Genomic DNA, 21,483 nt, shown 5'->3' with positions numbered 1-21,483 from the left:
CGAAGGACTATCCATTTCTTATGCAAGGAACTGAAATTTGTGAAAATCGAGTCGGAAGTTAAGATCATTTTTGTTCAGGCTAAGAAGATGATGCCTAGTAGTTTTTAAAATCTATCGACCGACAAAACTAGATGGTGGTGATAATTGGTTAGTTTAGATTTTCTATTGGGATCGCATATCTTTAATCATCCTTCCGATCTCATTTCAGATTTCCTTTAGTAATAACACACAGTGTTTAAAAAAAACGACCCTTTACATCGCGTAGGTTCACCTAAGCGTTCGAAATTGAGAATCTATTCTGATTTCCTCTATTAGTTGTTTTGGGTGTTTTTTCCGACCGTCTAGGCGGTGATCCAATAAAAATACATTTTTTATTATTATTCTTTATTTTATATATATGGTGAATTATATAGATGGTTGTTTTTTTTTTTGAATAAATTATTATATAGATGGTTATAGCTTAACATAAATTTGTAACTTTTTTATACAACAATATTTAAGTGGACTAATTTGGGTCAATTGGAAATTATTTATAAGGCTCATGCTTGGCCCAGTTATAGTCTTTATAAATAGTTGGTTTGGTGGAATGGGCCCAATTTGAATAAACATATGTTTTTATACATAAATGTTAATATTTATTATAATAATTACACAAAGATAAACACTATTAAATAATTCTATAAAACTCAAAAACTTATAATTTATCCAACATATGCCAACCAATTTAACTACTTTCAAAATATGGTTTCAATAAAGAAAAAAAGAAACTACTTTCAAAATATTTTATATGGTTTTAGAAGTTTTTTTAATAATAAATTCTAAATAAAAAATTTTTTTAAATTTTTTTAAATTTTTTTTTTACTCAAAATAAGTTTTTTTTTTCACGGAAATTAGGTGAGAATATATAATAATTTTTTATATGATGTTTTTATTTTACTCAAAATTCAGTTTTATTTTTCGGTTTAAAATTGAACCAAAACACTCGATTCGATTATATTTTGGTTTTTCATGCAATGCATATTCAATTGTATTAGTATATATTGCTAGGGTTGGTCTAAATCCTTCTCCGAGTTCTAGTTGACTTGCGCTGGATGGACTTCCTCGGTGCTCCCATGCCAAAATTAATAATCAATAAGGATGAAAATAATGATATTCGTAATAATTGAGGAGAGAGAAAGTAAATATTACATTTTTATAAGCTTTGAGTAGTGTGAAAATACTATCTTATCTAGTTTTTACTGCGGAGCGGTTTCTATCGTGGACTTCCTCTATATTAACAGGCCTTTTCAATGGAATGGACTTTGAGAAGTTGATTGAATCTTTGTTTAGACTCCATTCCAAATAAATGTCCTCATCCTTATTTGTATTTTGAACATTTAGTGAAAAAGAAATTAATGACTTTCTTTTGCTCTCATTCTAAGATGTTAATGGTCGTTAATTGAGACTTATGTAACCGCTCATGTAAAGTTAACCGTTATCTACAGTGGTGAAAAGGTATATAGATTTGAATTGAGTCATGAGAAACTTCTTCACATTCAGTGGAACTCGGATACAAAGTGAAAAGGTAACATTTCATCTACACTTTGAATCCTAGAAAGAAAGAACATTGCCATATTAAGATTATATCCCCATTTCATAACCTATTCTTCTAGCACTTTAATTTTTTCAATCGCATCACATTTAACTTTATTTAGGTGGCTTCCTCTTTTTATTTATAAAAGGGTAAAGGTGCAAAAATACCCCTAACGTTTTGGGCTAGGAGCAATTTTACCCCTAACGTCTAAAATGATGCAATTTTACCCCTAACGTAGGAAGCCAAGAACAATTTTACTCCCAACGTTAATAAATTGGGTCAATTTGAGAAATAATTCATCAAACTGTCTTCTCGGTCATGAATCTTGTCATCTACACTTCATACGTGTGTCATTTTATCAGTAACAAATCATAAACATATATTGAGATGTGAAAAAAAAAATATACTGTCTTTTGTACGAATTAGACAAAATAAATACAAAAAAATTCACCAAATTTATAAATATTAATCTCAAATTTTATTATTAAATTATAAAAAAATATGAAATCATTTTTTCAGAACAAAAATATCCGTGTTTGTTTGCACCAAAAATAAAGTTTTTTTATTGCATACTCTGGTTTACTCTTTTTCATGGGATAAACTTTTCTTTTTAGGAAACTTTTTCTTAAAAGAACATTTTAGGAAACTTTTCCTTAAAAGACCTGTTTAGGAAACTTTTCATTTCGGAAAACTTTTCATATTTTCCTAGTACATCGTTCACTTAGGATTTCCTAGAGTGAACCTCAGTTTCCCTCAAGATAAACATCTAAAATACTGTACCAACTTCCTAGACGGTGTACCATAGGGGAAACCATTGTCTACCTTAGGGGAAACCATGTAGTGTACCTCATGGAAAATCATAGTGTACCTCGTGGGAAACCAACTTCCTATAGCGGACATCAGGGGGGACTTAAAGTAAACACATGGGAAATCATGTAGTGTACCTCATGGGAAATCATAGTGTACCTCGTGGGAAACCAACTTCCTATAACGGACATCAGGGGGGACTTAAAGTAAACATATGGGAAATCATGTAGTGTACCTCATGGGAAATCATAGTGTACCTCATAGGAAATCAACTTCATATAGTGGACATCATGGGGGACTTAAAGTAAACATATGGGAAATCATGTAGTGTACCTCGTGGGAAATCATAGTGTACCTCATGGGAAATCAACTTCCTATAGTGGACATCAGGGGGGACTTAAAGTAAACATAGGGGAAATCATGTAGTGTACCTCATGGGAAATCATAGTGTACCTCATGGGAAATCAACTTCCTATAGTGGACATCAGGGGGAACTTAAAGTAAACATAGGGGAACCAAGTGCCAGCTAATATTTTAACGTGTTTTCGTGAGCCAATTAAAAAGCAGGAACAATCAGAAAGTGTACGTATCAATCCATCATGGAAGTTAAAGTGGAGGTTACTCAATGTGGTGGAGAACGTGGATTAGTGGAAGCAAGCAGGAAGTTACCTCCAACATTTATAAATGGAAGGAATCACGATGAAATAGTCCCAATTAAGCAACCCCAATCAACTCAACAACTCAACACACACAAGCCAAAACTCTAGCAATTTATCTCTAGACTTCAGCATTTTAGAATTCCTAGTTATCCCTTAGTTTCAATTTTCAGATTTCTAGTTTCATTCTCGCTTCCCAGTACAATTTTATTTTATTTGTTGTTTCATCATTTTCTGTAAGGTTGGTATCGTTTTGATAATCGAATCTTTTAGGAATTTTACGGTCTCTTTATTCCATACAATCGTTTTGATAATTAGAAGTTAGAAAGTGCACTCAATTTCATTCCACAGTTTGATAATACTATAATTATCTGGCACGCCCGCAATTTCCCACGAAAGAGCCAAACAAAAATTGGCACGCCCAGTGGGACACGAATCACAATACCGCCAAAGGAAAATGATAAGAAAAGCAAAGATCATGTAGCAGCCAACTCTAAAGAAGAAGAGATCATGGCAACATGCAATGTTCCACACACTGTGGGAGGAATTGAAGGGGAAAATAATGTTAACCCCAGAGGACACACTTGGATCTCTAGAGAGATCCAAAATTCACAATTCTTGCATAGACATTTCAATTCCATTGAAAAGAATTTGGAAGCTCTAAGGAGCGATATGAATCAGAAGATGGACAAGATACTCGAGAAGTTATCACAGCCAGGGGGCATTAAAAGTGGAGAAAACCATGTTCCTCAAGGCTCCTTGGAGTCCAATAAAAGATGTGGTGTGTCCATCACTGAGAAGTATCAGATTCCACCTTTGAGGGTGGAAGTTGTCTCAAATAAGGCCGCTAGTTCTGCAGGCCAAGAAAATTCTAGTAAGTCACCTGCTTCTCAATGTTTTGAAAACACTAATCCTACCTCCCATACAGCTTCATATCACGAGGAGACAGGAGGCCATCATATCATTGGAGAGATAGGGGGCAACCATAAAGGAAATGGGAGAAACACTAGAATTCGTAATGTGCCTTATGTTCACCAACAGATTGGCAACCCTCAACAGATTCCCCTAGTTACTGCAGAGATCATCCGAGAAGCTGTCCAAAAACTATATGAGTATGGCCTTCGTCAAGTTGGCCACTTTGAGTTTCACAAGCCAAGAAAAAAAAAGCAGCGATGAGATGCTAAGTCAATGGAGAAGTAAGAGGTGAAGTTGAGGCTGGTGAGAATTTCTCTGATTGAGGAAATGAGATATTAGTATGAAGGTGATACAAAGGCTGACTCCACGGCCTATATATTTTGTGTCACCTAAAGAGTTATCATGCAACACTTTTAAAAGCTGACACCACGGCTTTTGAAGAATCAAGCATGAAATTTACGTTCCTCAAATTTATGCTTGAGGGGGGCAATTGTTTGCACCAAAAATAAAGTTTTTTTTATTGCATACTCTGGTTTACTCTTTTTCATGGGATAAACTTTTCTTTTTAGGAAACTTTTTCTTAAAAGAACATTTTAGGAAACTTTTCCTTAAAAGGCCTGTTTAGGAAACTTTTCATTTCGGAAAACTTTTCATATTTTCCTAGTACATCGTTCACTTAGGATTTCCTAGAGTGAACCTCAGTTTCCCTCAAGATAAACATCTAAAATACTGTACCAACTTCCTAGACGGTGTACCATAGGGGAAACCATTATGTACCTTAGGGGAAACCATTATGTGTAGCTCAGGGGAAATCATAGTGTACCTCGTGGGAAACCAACTTCCTATAGCGGATATCAGGGGGGACTTAAAGTAAACATATGGAAAATCATGTAGTGTACCTCATGGGAAATCATAGTGTACCTCATGGGAAATCATAGTGTACCTCGTGGGAAACCAACTTCCTATAGCGGACATCAGGGGGGACTTAAAGTAAACATATGGGAAATCATGTAGTGTACCTCATGGGAAATCATGTAGTGTACCTCATGGGAAATCATAGTGTACCTCATAGGAAATCAACTTCCTATAGTGGACATCATGGGGGACTTAAAGTAAACATATGGGAAATCATGTAGTGTACCTCATGGGAAATCATAGTGTACCTCATGGGAAATCAACTTCCTATAGTGGACATCAGGGGGACTTAAAGTAAACATAGGGGAAATCATGTAGTGTACCTCATGGGAAATCATAGTGTACCTCATGGGAAATCAACTTCCTATAGTGGACATCAGGGGGAACTTAAAGTAAACATAGGGGAACCAAGTGCCAGCTAATATTTTAACGTGTTTCGTGAGCCAATTAAAAAGCAGGAACAATCAGAAAGTGTACGTATCAATCCATCATGGAAGTTAAAGTGGAGGTTACTCAATGTGGTGGAGAACGTGGATTAGTGGAAGCAAGCAGGAAGTTACCTCCAACATTTATAAATGGAAGAAATCACGATGAAATAGTCCCAATTAAGCAACCCCAATCAACTCAACAACTCAACCCACACAAGCCAAAACTCTAGCAATTTATCTCTAGACTTCAGCATTTTAGAATTCCTAGTTATCCCTTAGTTTCAATTTTCAGATTTCTAGTTTCATTCTCGCTTCCCAGTACAATTTTATTTTATTTGTTGTTTCATCATTTTCTGTAAGGTTGGTATCGTTTTGATAATCGAATCTTTTAGGAATTTTACGGTCTCTTTATTCCATACAATCGTTTTGATAATTAGAAGTTAGAAAGCGCACTCAATTTCATTCCACAGTTTGATAATACTATAATTATCTGGCACGCCCGCAATTTCCCACGAAAGAGCCAAACAGTGTTTTATAATAGTGTCTGAAATTGACCCAATTTATTAACGTTAGGGGTAAAATTGCTCTTCACGTCCAACGTTAGGGGCAAAATCGCACCATTTTAGACGTTAAGGGGTAAAATTGCTCCTAACCTAAAACGTTAGGGGTATTTTTGCACCTTAACCCATTATAAAATATTAGAGTTTAGAACCTATTTTTCCATCTTCATTTTATTTGAAATGTCAAAGCTTTCTGCCAAAAAAAAAGATATTTATTGTTATTATTATTATTATATTATTATTATTTTATTATAACTCATTTTAAACGGAGAAACCTACTACATTACATTATAAGAATTTATATTTAAATAATATATATATTTTTTTTTGGTAAACATGAAAACAAAAAAAACACAAAAAAAAAAAAAAAAAAACTAAGGCAGAATCATCCTCGGAAAGCTAACACCCAAAAGGTTATCTAACAGCAGCTTTCGAACCTCCTGTGACAGGGAAGAAATAACAGAGACTCCGAAGTAAAAAACATGAGCCATACCAGCCAAACAATCAGCAACCCGATTCTGCTTCCGGATAACATGACGAACCCGAACACACTCAAAGTTCCTGATAAGATGCTTAATACCTTTAAATAGATTCTGACCAATACAACCAGCAACACCATCTCCATAAAGAGCCTCCATGATCACGGAATTATCCGATTCAATCTCAATCAAACGGTAACCCTTATTTGAAGCAAGAGATACCAGAGAAGAGCCCCCATGTATATATATATGTGTTTGTGTGGCGAACTATATAGATGGTTATACCTTAATATAATTTTGTAAATTTTCTTATACAACAATATTTAAGTGGACTACAATGGGTCAGTTGGAAATTATTCATAAGGCTCATGCTTCTCTGTTCTTTATTACTGAAAAAAACTGAACTGAACTGAACTGAACTGAACTGAATTGTACTGAAACTGAAATAATAATATAATCCTTTAAAAATAGCAATAATTAAAATAAAAATCTGAAAAAAATAATAACGGTTCTAATAATAATGATAATAGTAATAATGAAAAAAAATAATTATGATTATAATAAGTAGTGATAAATTGTTGAACTGAACTGAATTAATTACTGAACTGAACTGATTGATACTGAAATTAAGTAATAAAGAACATGACCTAAGAGTCCTTATAAGTAGTTGGTTTGGCGGACTGGGCCAAATTTGAATTAACATAGGTTTTATACATAATTTTTTTTTTTTTTTTGCAAACATTTATACATAAATGTTAATATTTGTGTATAATAATTACACAATGCAAACGAATAGGGGTGCTCATGTCGTTACACGTCATGTCCTTTCCAATACTAACGAATTTATTGCTTTCTCTGCACCGTTATGGCTGCAGGACATCATTTGTTCCGATTCGATTCTTTGATTAATTGATTCTTTTCCATTAAAAAAAATAAACCACTATGAAGCAATACAAATATCAAATATCAAAACAATATTATTCATATTATATTTATTTATATATATATATATATATATGATTTTAGAAGTTTAATTTTTTTTTTACAGAAATTAGTTGAGGATATGTAATAATTTTTCTCTAATGTTTTTATTTTACTCAAAATTAAGTTTTCTTTTTCAGTTTGAAATTGAACTAAAATACTCAGTTGGATTATATTTTGGTTTTTCATGTAATGCATATTCAGTTGTATTAGTATTGGGCCGAGCATATCATTACTTTGTTTTTGACAAAATAATATAAAAAAACATATGGTGTTTTAAGTAGGGATGTAAACGGAGCGGGATGGGATGTGGGAATGCATTTTCCATCTCCGTCCCTGACTAGTCGAGGATTCGCGTTCATCATCCCCGCGAGCTAAACGGGAAAACTTATCCCCATTCTCCGTTTACCGATGTTCCAAAAACGTTATCCACATTCACCGTTTATGTTTTAAAAATCAGTAAAGACAAAAATGTTTAAGAAACAACGGTTAGTAATACCAAGTATTAACAACCATTCTCAACGTTTTCAAATAAAAAAAAAACTAAAAATTAAAAACAACCAATAACCTAATTAAAATGTACTTAAATCATCCAAAAAAATCATTATCACGGGAAATAATCGGGGATCCTCATCAGGGATTAACGGGGCGATGACCCGGAGGGATACCTTTCCCATCCCCATCCCCATCCCCATCACGGGGATCCTTATCGGGGATTCCATGTCCCTGTTGGGGCGGGTCACCGATGGGGACGAAGAATCCCCGCCCCATTTGCATCTATAGTTTTTAGAGCCTTCAGATTAATTACCATGTGTTTCGATATAGGCTTTCGGATCAAGAAGCTTTTATAGAACACTTCTCTTTTAGAGGAAACCCCGTGCAACTAGGTCGAAGACTTTATACTATGAAAGACTTCTTTTAAAGTCAGATTCCTAATAGGAGAATGAGTCCTGATACTAAAAAGATTTCTAGAAGAAAAAATGGTTCAATCCCAACCTTATAAATAGACAGATATGGCTACATCCCATGATACGCTTTTTTTTTTTGTTTTTTTTACGTTATTTTTATTTTTCGTAGTAGCATGTCTAAAATCTTGAATTTTAGATAATCAAATTGCTAAAACCCCGAGTTTTTTTTGATGAAAATCGAAAATTTTAGCTAAGATGATATCTTATGATATTTTTTATTCGAGGTAGCCCGAAAAGGTAGTTTCACATTTTTTTTCACTTTTTTTTTGTGTTTCTATGTTTTAAGTTTTTTTTTATGTGTTTTCACGTTCTTATCATTTTTCATTTTTTACTGTTTTCACAATTTCCTTTTTGTTTTTTTTTTTTTGCATTTTTATTGTTTTTTTTATCGGTGTCACGTTTTTATCATTTTCACGCCTTTATCTTTCCCATTTTTACTAGGCGTTTTTCGCATTTTTATCATTTTATCGTTTTTGCGTTATTACCATTTTTTTCGCATTTTCCATATTTTCACGGTTTTAGCTTTTTGCAATTTTAACATTTTGCCATCTTTTTGCATTTTACTGTTTTCATATTTTTTAATGTTTTTTTTGTGTTTTTATCGTTTTTCATGCTTTTATTGTTTTTGTGTTTTTTTTTATCAATTTCACATCCTTACCATTTTCACGTTTTACTGTTTTTCCGCTTTCACGGTTGTCACATTTTTTTTTTGTTTTCATGTTAAAACGTTAGAACGTCTTTCAAGTTTTTCGCATTTTTATGGTTTTTTGCCTTTTCTTTTTTACGTTTCTCCCGTTTGTATATGAGTGATAGTTGGGTCGATAGGAAAAGAGAAGCGAAAGAGGGAGTCAAGACCGAAGAAATTGGTCGTTAAAATGTTTTAAAGTGCTCGATCTTTATAGTTTTTTCTTGTTGATTAACATGATATTTTTTGTCGATTTAATTTCCTGAGTAAATAAACACCAAAAAATCAAAAAAATATTTTCCTACACAATTTGGTTACGTTTAAACGAATTGTATTAGTATTACTACTATAATATTGGATCTTTTTTTCGGTTTGATTCTGTTTTGAAGCGATGAAGAGTCTTAAGAGAATGCATTATGATTACTCCAGGGTTGGAAATAAGTTGAACCTCTATTTGTCTAGCTTGAAGTTCAATTTTTCATTCCGTCAAAATTTAGCTATTATCGGTAGATAATTTGTAAATTTCACTTTAAATTTTTATCGAGATATAGGGTTTACCTTGATATTAGGAGTTGGTAGCCCTATCCTTAAGTTTTTTTTTAAATAAAAACAAGGGTAAATAATCTATTAGTCCTCATCCTTTTACGTAACATACTGTTTAGTCATTTCTATTTTGAAAATACATTTTAAAGTCCATATCTTTTGTCAATATTAACTCTTTCATCCTTTTGTTTTTTTTTATAGATTTTTAACTAAACATATCTTAACTTTCAGAACAGCCATAATACAAAATGATTATGTTACTCTATTATTTTCTGCCTATCTGTTTATGCCAAATATATCGACTAATAAATTATTTACTCATAAAACTAATAAATTATTTACTCATTACTACACATAGTTGTCATATTGTATTTTATTATTTTCTCAAAACATTCCATTATTTGTAAAAAAAAATGCATCTCAATTTGTTGTGTTTCATTTATGATTTTCTAAATAAATTTTTAAAGATAAAATTATTGTTTTTCTTTTCAAAGAAAATTGAATAAAATAATATTAAAAGAAAGCAATATTCAAATTATGCAGGGTGATGTCACGAGGCGCGCCATTGATTTATTAATGCCGCCGTCCCCCATTATTTTCCGCGGCCTTACTCTAGAATCACCAAATTCAATTTATTTATTTATTATTATTAGTATACCATTCGCTTTTTGAACTTGTTTAAAAATTTGATTCGTCTTCTGAACTTTTAAAGTAGTGGATTACTAAACCTAGCCACCATTTCTCACCCCTAGCCTCATGAAAAGATGAAATTGCCCTTTCAATAAATTCACTCATCTTATTAAATTTTCAAATCCTCTCAAAAACACAAAACTCTCCAAAATCTAATCCGGACTAATTTGGTAAAGAAAAAACATGGGAAATGACTAATGATACATAATTTTGTTCAAAAATATATTGTTATAAGTAAAATCGAATTATTTTTTAAAAATCAAATTTTCGGTGTCGGGCATGTGAAGAATATGCCTCCACCACAGGTGGGGCGTATGAACATCACGCCCCACCATAGGTGGAGGCATATGAACTATATGCCTCCATCACAGGTGGGGCGTGATACGCCCCACCTGTGATGGAGGCATATTGTTCATATGCCTCCACCTATGGTGGGGCGTGATGTTCATACACCCCACCTGTGGTGGAGGCATATTCTTCACATGCCTACGTAAGAATTTTTTTTTTCTAATTTTACATTTTAATTATTATTATTCTAAACAATTATAAATACTATAATTATTCTAACAAATTGTAAATATTATTTTGAGATTAATATTTATAAATTCGGAGAATTTTTTAAATTTTTTACTCTAATTCGTACAAAAGACAGTATATTTTTAATATTTTTTTCTTATTTCTTTCACATCCCAACATATGTTTGTGATTTGTTACTGATAAAATAACGCATGTGTGAAGTGTAGATGACAAGATTCATGACCGAGAAAATAGTTTGATGAATTATTTCTCAAATTGACCCAATTTATCAACGTTAGGGGTAAAATTGCTCTTGGCTTCCAACATTAGGGATACTTTTTTTTTTCTAATTTTACATTTTAATTATTATTATTCTAAACAATTATAAATACTATAATTATTCTAACAAATTGTAAATATTATTTGGAGATTAATATTTATAAATTCGGTGAATTTTTTAAATTTTTTACTTTAATTTGTACAAAAGACAGTATATTTTTAATATTTTTTTCTTTTATTTTTTCACATCCCAACATATGTTTGTGATTTGTTACTGATAAAATAACGCATGTGTGAAGTGTAGATGACAAGATTCATGACCGAGAAAATAGTTTGATAAAATACTGGTAAAATTGCTCTTGGCTTCCAACATTAGGGATAAAATTGTACCATTTTAGACGTTAGGGGTAAAACTGCTCCTGACCCAAAAGGTTAAGAGTATTTTTGCACCTTAACCCTAAAAACAATAAGTTCTAAACAATTCTAAATATTAAAAAATTACAACAAGTCAATTCGTCCGGTTCCATGGAATAATAATAATTAAAATATAACATTGGAAAAATAAATTCACACGTGAGCATGTGAACAGTCTTTCTTAAATCTATCACACATCGATTCATTGAGGAATGGAACCGGACGAATTGGCTTGTTGTAATTTGTTAATATTTAGAATTCTTTAGAACTTATTGTTTTTAACATATTTTAACACATGTTTGATACTTAATGTATATTATTTAATTATAATGTTAATAATTATAATATTTAAAATTTTTTAAAATAATTATAATATTTATAATTGTTTAGAATAATAATAATTAACATGTAAAATTGGAAAAAAAAATTCACACGTGGGAATGTGAACATCACGCCTCACATTATTTAATTATAATGTTAATAATTATAATTCAAATTATAATGTTAATAATTATAATATTTAGAATTTTTTAGAATAATTATAATTTTTTAGAATAATAATAATTAAAATTTAAAATTGAAAAAAAAAATACTACGTGGTGGGGCATGTGAACATCACGCCTCACCACGTGGTGGGGCATGTGAACATCACGCCTCACCACGTGGTGAGGCGTGATAGCCACATGCCTCACCACGTGGTGAGGCGTGATGTTCACATGCCCCACCACGTGGTGAGGCACGCCTCACCACGTGGTGAGGCATGTGATAGCCACACGCCCGTGTTTCGTAGAGAGAAAATTTTTTTTTTTTTCCAAAGACCAAAACTAATAAGGATAGTTTGGTCATTTCATGGGGCTAGGGGTGGGAAATTAGGGCTGGGTTTAACAACACCCTTAAAGTATTTTAATAGTTCTCTCAATTTACATAAAATATTAAGTTAACCTCTTGAATTTATGTAAATTATAATCAATTGATCATTCGGTTGAAAAAAAAGTAAATTAAATACAAAAACTGTATTGCACGTATCTTAAAAAAAATAAAATGACTAAAATCAGAGTATGCAGTTCTGATATTAGTGAAGACAAATTTTATAGTTAAACAAGTAATAACTTCCTTTTAATCTATTTTTTTAATTATGTAATAACATTTTAAGATGTGTGGAATATATTCTCCATATTTAATTTACATTTTTTTTATAACCGGGTGATCAATTGATTATATTTTATGCAAATTCGGAAGGCTAACTGAATATTTTATACAAGCTGAGGAGATTATTAGGACATTTTAAAAATTTAAAGATCCAATCAAGCTTTTGGATAAGTTTAAGGTCAAATGATGTATTAAGCTTATTATTTTAATTTCTTTTCCTATCTTTTTTTTTTTATTGAGTATTTGTAATGCAATGTCTATGTTCCTCACATCAACTTCCATAATCTTTTTCTCTTTTTGAATTTAAAATTCTTTTCAATAAAATAATGGGGAAAAACATATTGAAGCTATTAATTTTTTTTATCTGTATTATTTTAACGCATTAAGGTCACATTTGTTTACACAAAATATTATGCAGAATTTTTTTTTTTCCTGATTTTTTTGATGTTTATTTATTCAGAAAAATAAGTCGAATAAATTTTCTTTTAGGTTAATTAATTGAAAAATATAGAGTGTGGAAAACGTCATAAACCTTTTAGGACCATATACTTCATTTCTTCTTATCCTTTTGAAAACAACAATCATCTGTCGCTTCTTCCCGTTTTCTGGTGTTATATCCAAACATCGAAAATTATTTTCCAACAAAAAAATTCCCTTACCTAAAATTTTCTAAAACACGATATTTTTCAGTAAATAAACGGGACCTAAGTTTTAATTTATTTTTCTTTTAAGAAATGCGATAATTTTATTCATAGAAAAAAGAATCTCGATAACTAATTAAGAAAAACTTACCTATAACGTAATTAAATAGAAGAGATTCTGATCATTTTTAACTATAGATGATTTTGTTCTAACTTAAAACACAAATGAAGTTCTATTTTTCTATAAGCTATTACACGAATTACAACAATGAAATGTGTATCAGCTTTTTGCTTTTCACTTGACGAATTTCTCAATTTCAATGTTGATGATCAAGTGGTGAAAAGAACTTTTTGTGGGGCTTTTATAATTTAAAAAGAACGTTGGAGGGAAAATGACTTTTGTTGCTTTCATCCTCTGTCTTTTGGTACAAAAAGTTTACCGTTGAGGACACCCATGCTTCTGTCTCTTTGATGTCATGCACACTTCTGACTTCTGCTTCGACAGACTGATGGTTTGTCCATTTATGGCAAACAGTAGAAGTTGTTGCTGGGGGACAAACTTTCTGTTACTTGTACTTCATTCCTCTTTAAAACGCGATATATCAGATACAGAGTCAACGCCATCGTTTCTTGTCTTCCCGCTCAAATGCTCTTGGGCCTTTCTTGCTTTTGGACCAAAAATAAGGCTGGGCCTTTTTTCTACTTAAAACATTTTTTGATTTTCTTTCTCTTTTATTTTTATGCTTTGATTGGATGGGAGGTTTGGGAGGGTAAATAAAGGAAGGGAATGGAAGGGAGAGGAAGGGGAAGGAAGGGGAAGGGAAGCACTAACCTTACCCTTGTTTGGTTGGATGGTAAGGGTTTATAAATGTTTGTACCTTTCCCTTGTTTGGAATGAAGGGTTTGCAAGGGAATGAAATATTATAAAAGGACTAAAATGTCCTACTCAATTAATTATGTATATTAGGTACTTTCCATGTAATTAAATCATATTAATTACAATTGTTTTTAATTACATATCTAAATCAATTATCCAATTTCATATATTACCATGTGTTTATTACTTGGGTTATGGTGGTTTTTTAATCATGTAGCAACTATAACTCAAATTAGCTAGGAGGACGCTTCAATAATCCAACTTGGAAATCTCATCTTATTTTTGTTTTGAATAGTAATTAAAATATAATTTCTTATTTTTAAGTCTAAACACCATAGACAAAACAAACCATCATCTTTGAGTAATTCAATACAATCATATCATCCTCCATGTTTCTGAATCTTATTCTATTTTATATTATGATTATTGTCATTTGTTTATTCAAGCTATGCAACCAAAATTCAAAATGCTTAGCTATATTGCTCTCAATATTCAACGGTATCAGCCATCATAGCTTACGAAAAACAGCAGTGAAAGTAACCAATTCAGTACAGAGGGATAAAAAACAGAGTGACTGTTCCACAATTTCTCAGCAGATAGGCAAGTTTGGAAGATGAAAACAGCAAAAATTAACCCAAAAAACTTCATCAATAGGAAGCCATCAACCAATATAACCAGAAATTAACCTAACCCAAGTACATAGCAACCATTGAGGAAGAGTGAAAGCACAAAAAATAGAAAAAAACTGACCTGTGATGGAGTTCCTGCGATGAGAAATAGGGAGGAGGAAGTGACCTGCAATGGAGTTCGAACAAATAATAAATAGTGGTTTGGTTTGGTATTAGGTCATTTTAATAAGGATAATAATGGAATTAAAAATTGTAACCCTCCTAAACCCTCCAAATCGGTGGGTTTGATAATTGAAACAAAAGTTAAAAAATCAAACCCTTCCAAACCCTTACCCTCCTAAATTTATTTTCTCCAAACAAGTGTTCCCACAAACCCTCCTAAACTCTTCCCTTACTAACCCTCCCAAACCTTCCATCCAATCAAGGCATGCTCTTGGGCCTTTCTTGCTTTTGGACCAAAAATAAGGCTGGGCCTTTTTTCTATTTAAAACATTTCTTGATTTTCTTTCTCTTTTATTTTTAGTCACAACATTTAACAAGCTGGTTAATACAAATAACTAGTTTTACACCCGTGCTTTGCACGGATTTTTTTATTTGGTATAGTCACCATTATATATATATATATATATATATATACACTTTTACATATTAACAATTTATTGATTTTTTTTTCTCATAACTCTTAAAACTGTCACATAGTTGAAAACTAAAATCAATAAAAATAATTGAAGAATAAAATGATTTAGTATCCACAGCATAATTTGAGGTTCCCCTGATCCAAAATTGAATAAAATATAACTCTTAACGCTATCACACATTTAACAATTTGCTGACTATATTAAAAAAAATCAAATTTAATAACAATCAATTAATATTATTGATGTTTACAATTTATATAACCAATAAAGTTTACGATACTTGCGGTTTGTAAATATAATTTGATTAGTACTGAAACTCATTGTGCCTAAATATAAATAATAATAAATATATTAAACATAAACAACTTGATAATTCAACTAAAATCCTTAGTTCCACAAGTCCAATATATATCAAGAATATCCAAGCCCCCTAATAATTAAAGGTGTTCGTAAGTTTAAAACCGAATCCAATCAAAAAAATCAAATGCGAAAATTATAATTGACACCAGCACCAAACCAACCAATATGTACAACCGAAATTATAATTGACACCAGCACCAAACTAAAATTGAAACATCCAATGTGTTATCATACAAATTAGGACAAAGAGATAGACTGAACATAACATGAAAAATGACCATGGCTTCTGCAGAGAATCGGATTGTAGAAGAAGAAGCATGTCTAAATGCAATTAAATTTGCAAATTCCTTTATTTGCCCTCTGGTTCTTTACACAGTCATAAAGCTTGATCTCTTTAGTATCATAGAAAAAATAGGGCCAAGTGCGTACATTTCAGCCTCTAAAATTGCCTCTCACCTCCCGTCCATAAACCCAGACGCCCCGTCTTTGGTTGATCGGATGCTTTATCTCTCTTTGCCTCGAACCACAGAAGGCAGCGGGATTCAGATGCAATTTTGCCAGATCAACTTTGCTAAAATTCGTTGTTGATTGAATGCTCTTGCTTTTTATCAACTGTGCTCACAGTAATAGATGAGGCAAGATTAGCGGTTTCATAGTTAGAGAATCTGAATAGTGAGTAGATAAAGGAATATAAATTATAGTGAGAGGGATGGATAGAGAGAAATGAAAAAGAGGCATATGCTATCTATAAGTAAAAAACAATGGTGTTCACACAACATACGAAATTATCAACTTATGGAAACAAATTTTTTCAACGACTAACATAATTATGCTAAAAAAGAAATAAAATAATTAGATTGAGGAGAACCCATTTTCCTCTCATATGCAAGAGAATCAGTTGAGGGAGAGAGACGGGTGATAGGGAATATGCTACTAGGCATAAAGGGAAATATAGAGGGTAATATGGGAAATAGGGAACATGTGATTTGGAGGGTTGTGGAAGTTAGTTACAGGAGAGAGAGAGCTTTTGGGAGTATATATGGAGGGCTAGGGTTAGAAGGAAGGGGAATTGAATATTTGAGTAATTTCTGTTTGGCTGCCATGAGCAGAGGCTCTGCCTTTTGGTAGTATATATGGAGGGCTAGGGTTAGAAGGAAGGGGAATTGAATATTTGAGTAATTTCTGTTTGGCTGCCATGAGCAGAGGCTCTGCCTTTTGGTAGAGAGATATATATACTCCCAAAAGCTCTCTCTCTCCTGTAACTAACTTCCACAACCCTCCAAATCACATGTTCCCTATTTCCCATATTACCCTCTATATTTCCCTTTATGCCTAGTAGCATATTCCCTATCATTATCCACTCCTTGAAAGCAGTCTTGTCCTCAAGACTGTAGTCAAACAACAAAGTAGTATGAAAACACTTTATGGTAGCTTGAAGTTGGTAAGTTGAAAAAGAATGATGCTGCCGAAAAAGGCCCCCCAAAAATTGGTTTCCTGCAGAGTTGGTGAATGCTGGTGTATATAGTTGCATGTAATCAGCATGAGAGTGGAGCGTCCACAGAACAACATGAACAACTAATCCATTCCAAACAGAAATAAACCATATTGACAACTTGGCAATTTCAACAAATAACCCTCTCTCATTCAATACATCAAACATGACTTCTAAAACCCAAGGTCCGAAGTTGTGCTTAGTAGTTGAGGGCAAACTTCCCATTAACAGAGTAAGCCAAACCTTCTTGATCAACACATAGGTGATCTTTTCCAGGTAGAAGCAATCCGGTGCCAATTTGTCATCCCATAAACTAGAACAGATTACATATGTCAAATTGAGTTTGGGAAAACAGTGATTGTTAGCAAGCCCTAGAATGTAAGTAGTGCAACTCATGTGTCGTCCTTGCCCAACCAGATCAACAGATGCAATGGGACCTCCAACAACCGATTGCAAATAAAACATGTGCCAATGATTGAAACTCACCTTTTTGTCATCCCAATTTTGTTGGATTGATTGGAGAGGACTAAAATTTCCGGTGATTCTTTGTGGTAATGTATTGAGATAAAAAAGAATCCAGAGTAGAGGAGAGGAAAATTGCTTACTAGAAATATTGTAAGTAGTGAAAGAGAGTTTGAGTTGAATTTTCTTAATGAGTTGTTGGGTTGAGTGGGACTGAAATGTGGCCTTACATGGTGAGGTACACAACAATGTGTAATTGCATGTAATGCTAAAGGCCTCCAATATTTGTTTATGCAACACCTGTCCTCCATTATATAATATTTGAGCACTTTGAGCACCACCTGGACAGCATGATAATAGCTCCACTTTCTCCAGTAACTAACTTCCACAACCCTCCAAAAATTGAACTACACACCTCTAATAAAGCTTGAAACCAAATTTCCTTGCTCTTTTGCACAAAAATATGACTATTTCAATTAGTTTGAGCTGAAATAATAGAAATAAGCAGCAAAATTCCAACTAAAATAGCTGTTATAAAAAAGAAAACATATTAGAAAGGAATTGAATATAAATCAAGATCCAAAAAGAATTTAAATCTACAATTAAAAGCAAAAACAAAGAAAAAATCAATTACCTGTAGTACAAATCCAATCCAAAGGGATAACAACACATTCACTATCTGCAAGAAAAGAGAAAAGAGACCTTATGTTAGTATATTCCTTCGGATCAGGAGGATAATCAAGAAGAAATAATGCAATAACCCTTTTGAGTCTAACATAAGAAAATTGAGATAGTAATACCTCAACTCATTTCTTCCTAGTTGCCACATGTACTGTTGTGTAACCAAATTTTCCGGAAGCATAACAATGGTTGGATCTGCCTCAAGAAGCAATTTAACCACATCACAGCTCTGCCCCTTCTTATCAGTCCTATTGTTGTTTCCTAAATCCAACTCACAAATTCATTACAATTAGAAATGTAACTATATATTACTACATATGTATCCCATCACCAATAGGCATCTACCAGAGCTTCTGGAAGCCGTTAATTATTTTTAAGCAGGAAAAAAAGAGCACGAAGCAGAAATTTGATGAGCATCACATTAATCCATAGTTCAGAATGCTAAATGAGTTCTCAAAAATATGACCAACATATGAAAAAAAAACCATGTTGGACCATTTGTTCGATATTGGTTTCTCAACTGGATAAGTGGGAATTCACAAAATCAAATTCAAACACAAACAATGTCTAAAATTATGCTCCATGAACTCATGTTAAACGTTCATACCTGCATAAAAATGTAGAATCCTCGTAGAATCATTGAGGTTAGCACCATTACCATGAGAATGGTAAATTTTAGAGATGTATTTTCAGGGTGTCCTGTCAATTTTATCAGGAATATTGCATCAGTCAACAGCAAGCACATGATCTATAAAGCAGTATACTAATTTCTAAGCATGATTATGTTAGAATTGCATGTGCAATTTCCAAATCATCTTCACCAGGATAGCACTGCAAGGTAGAAAAGCATATCATGTTTTTCTATCAATATAGCATAGCACGGACAAAAAATGCAAGCAAAAAACTTAAATAAACAAAAATCACTTCAACAGCATAGAGGTAATTCAATGCACCTAAAAAACAACTGATAAATGATTAATTTGACCCTTCATTTTATCATGATTATTTTGCTCCAAAATGAATATTAAGTATCAATTTGACTCTTCAACTTAGCATTCAGTTTTCACCAAAGCAAGAAGGGTAATATCTAATTTTGACTACAAAAAAACTCTCACTGGGGAATTTCCACAAACAGTTAATACCCCAATTTCGGTTCTAAAATTGGCACACAAAAACTGCAACTCATCTATATGCAATTGCACGGGTTTACAGAAAACTTACCAAATGAGGATGTAGAAAGAAATTGGAAAGAATCAGTTGTCATATTTGAGCCTAAAAACTCAGTTGTAGCCGTAGAGAAATTGGTGATTTGTCACTGTGAAATTGTAGAAATGCAGAAAACTATAAACTTGCATGCAGGGAAAACTCAAACAGAAAGTATAAAAATTAAAAACTCACCAAAAGGAAAGAATCAATTGTAACATTTGAGCCCAAAATCTCAGTTGTAACCGCACCTCCTTTGGAATTGTATTTTTGAGCGAATTAATATATGATGAGAAGGGGATCTGTGTTAAAGAATTACCCATAGATATTACGGGTAGATGTTCCATCGCTGTGGAAATTGTAATGCAGACAAACGATGCTAAAATATTTGTGAATTTGTGAATTCTGAATAGAAGACGTGGGATTCATGAATAAAAGATGCTGGAGATGAATTAACCGCATTCTGAAGAATGGGAGAACGTGGGTAGAAGAGTGATGAAAAGTTAGATAATTTGTACACGTCAGCAATATTTTCTAACAGATTTAGTATATATATATATATATAGACATATAGATTCGATACATATTTTTGTACTTAACAACTTTTTTTTTTGAAAGCCAATTGAATTAACGAGCCATAAGAGGGCAGAAATTCAACAAAGAATCGTTTATAAAACTCGGAATTACATCAAAAAAAAGAGAGAGTAGCATAAGAACGGAGAGAAAGAGAACCACCCAATTCCTTCAAAAAAAAAAAAGAGCCACCCAATTTGTATCAAACAGTGGGAAAAGTTCCAATATTTTCTTATTTTCATAGTATTGGAAAAAAAAGAAAAAAAATTGAAATATTTTATAATATACAAAAAATTTGTACATAATAAACAAAAGTGACCATTTGATACCTATATAAAATTCAATTAAATCTGTAACTTTAAAAAAAACTTATAAACACATCTAATTTCACTCATAACGACCCACATTAAATTGGACTATGTTACGTTTATAATTCTTTTATTTCAATTAAATAAATTATATGTTTACTTTGTTTTTGATAAAATAAGTTTTACTTTACTTTTATCACCATTGGATGAACTTACTTTGTCAAAGTCCATCATCATTCAATGGTGAAACAAACAAAGTAAGCTTTACTTTGTAAAAAATAAAGTAACCATAAAAGACATCAAATTATAAATATTTATTCTATCAATAATAAATATTAATAGATATTTTAAATTTAGTTAGGACTAAGGGACTATTTGCTTTGGGGTTTCAGGAAAGGGTAAGTGAATGAGTAGATTTTATTTCTTTTGTTGGTGTTTGTTTTATCGATTCAATCATTTCTTTCACCCTCTTTTAATTTTGAGTTTACCCTAACTCCTCTAATCTCGTTCCCCCAACCCCCTAAGGTTTTTCATTCCCTTTCCCACCTCTCTCCTAATTTAAATATCTACTCTCCTTATAAAATTTTATTTTAGCCTTTATTTTGTTTTTAATTTTTATTTTGGTCCATATATTTATTTATTTTTACGTTTCAATCATTGGATTAATTTCACTTTTGATTCTTATGCTGATATATTATTTATTTATTTATTTTCAAAAAATATTTTTAACTAATTTTTACTTTTTGATTTTTATTTTGATCCTATTTATATTTTTTATCCCTAGACTAGCCAATCCTGACCAAAGGAGGAAATAGAATCGAAAAATCTACCTTCTTTTTTCCTTCCCAACCTCACTTTTGATTCTTATACTTATTTGTTTTTATTGTTTATCCTGAAAAATAATTTTGACAAATATTTTTCTTTTATCATATTATTCGGATAAGAAAATTCTTGAAAAATAATTATTTTATTTTAAAAATAGAATATTTGTGCATTTTCTTTAATTTATTTTATTTCTGTTTTTTCGGATTCATCGTCTTTTGATTTTAATAGTTGAATAA

At 32.0% G+C, this 21,483-nt stretch overlaps 1 long non-coding RNA gene across 4 annotated transcripts; it reads right to left on the bottom strand.

The window, feature by feature from the left end:
• Window positions 1-15,817: 15,817 nt before the first annotated feature.
• LOC136204182 (uncharacterized) lies at window positions 15,818-20,167 on the bottom strand. Of its 4 annotated transcripts, none has more exons than XR_010675069.1 (6): window positions 19,737-20,167; window positions 19,560-19,653; window positions 18,946-19,037; window positions 18,458-18,599; window positions 18,292-18,336; window positions 15,818-18,185 (listed from the first exon to the last, which is right to left on the bottom strand). It is a non-coding gene; the product is annotated as an uncharacterized lncRNA (long non-coding RNA). The 4 variants fall into 4 exon arrangements; XR_010675070.1 differs by having other exon boundaries at window positions 15,818-18,105; XR_010675068.1 differs by having other exon boundaries at window positions 15,818-18,336.
• Window positions 20,168-21,483: the final 1,316 nt, after the last annotated feature.

This window comes from Euphorbia lathyris, chromosome 8 (assembly GCF_963576675.1).
Source record: "Euphorbia lathyris chromosome 8, ddEupLath1.1, whole genome shotgun sequence".
Taxonomy (NCBI): domain Eukaryota; kingdom Viridiplantae; phylum Streptophyta; class Magnoliopsida; order Malpighiales; family Euphorbiaceae; genus Euphorbia; species Euphorbia lathyris.
The sequence above is the reverse complement of the archived record's forward strand: the minus strand, read 5'-3'. Positions and strand labels throughout refer to the sequence as shown.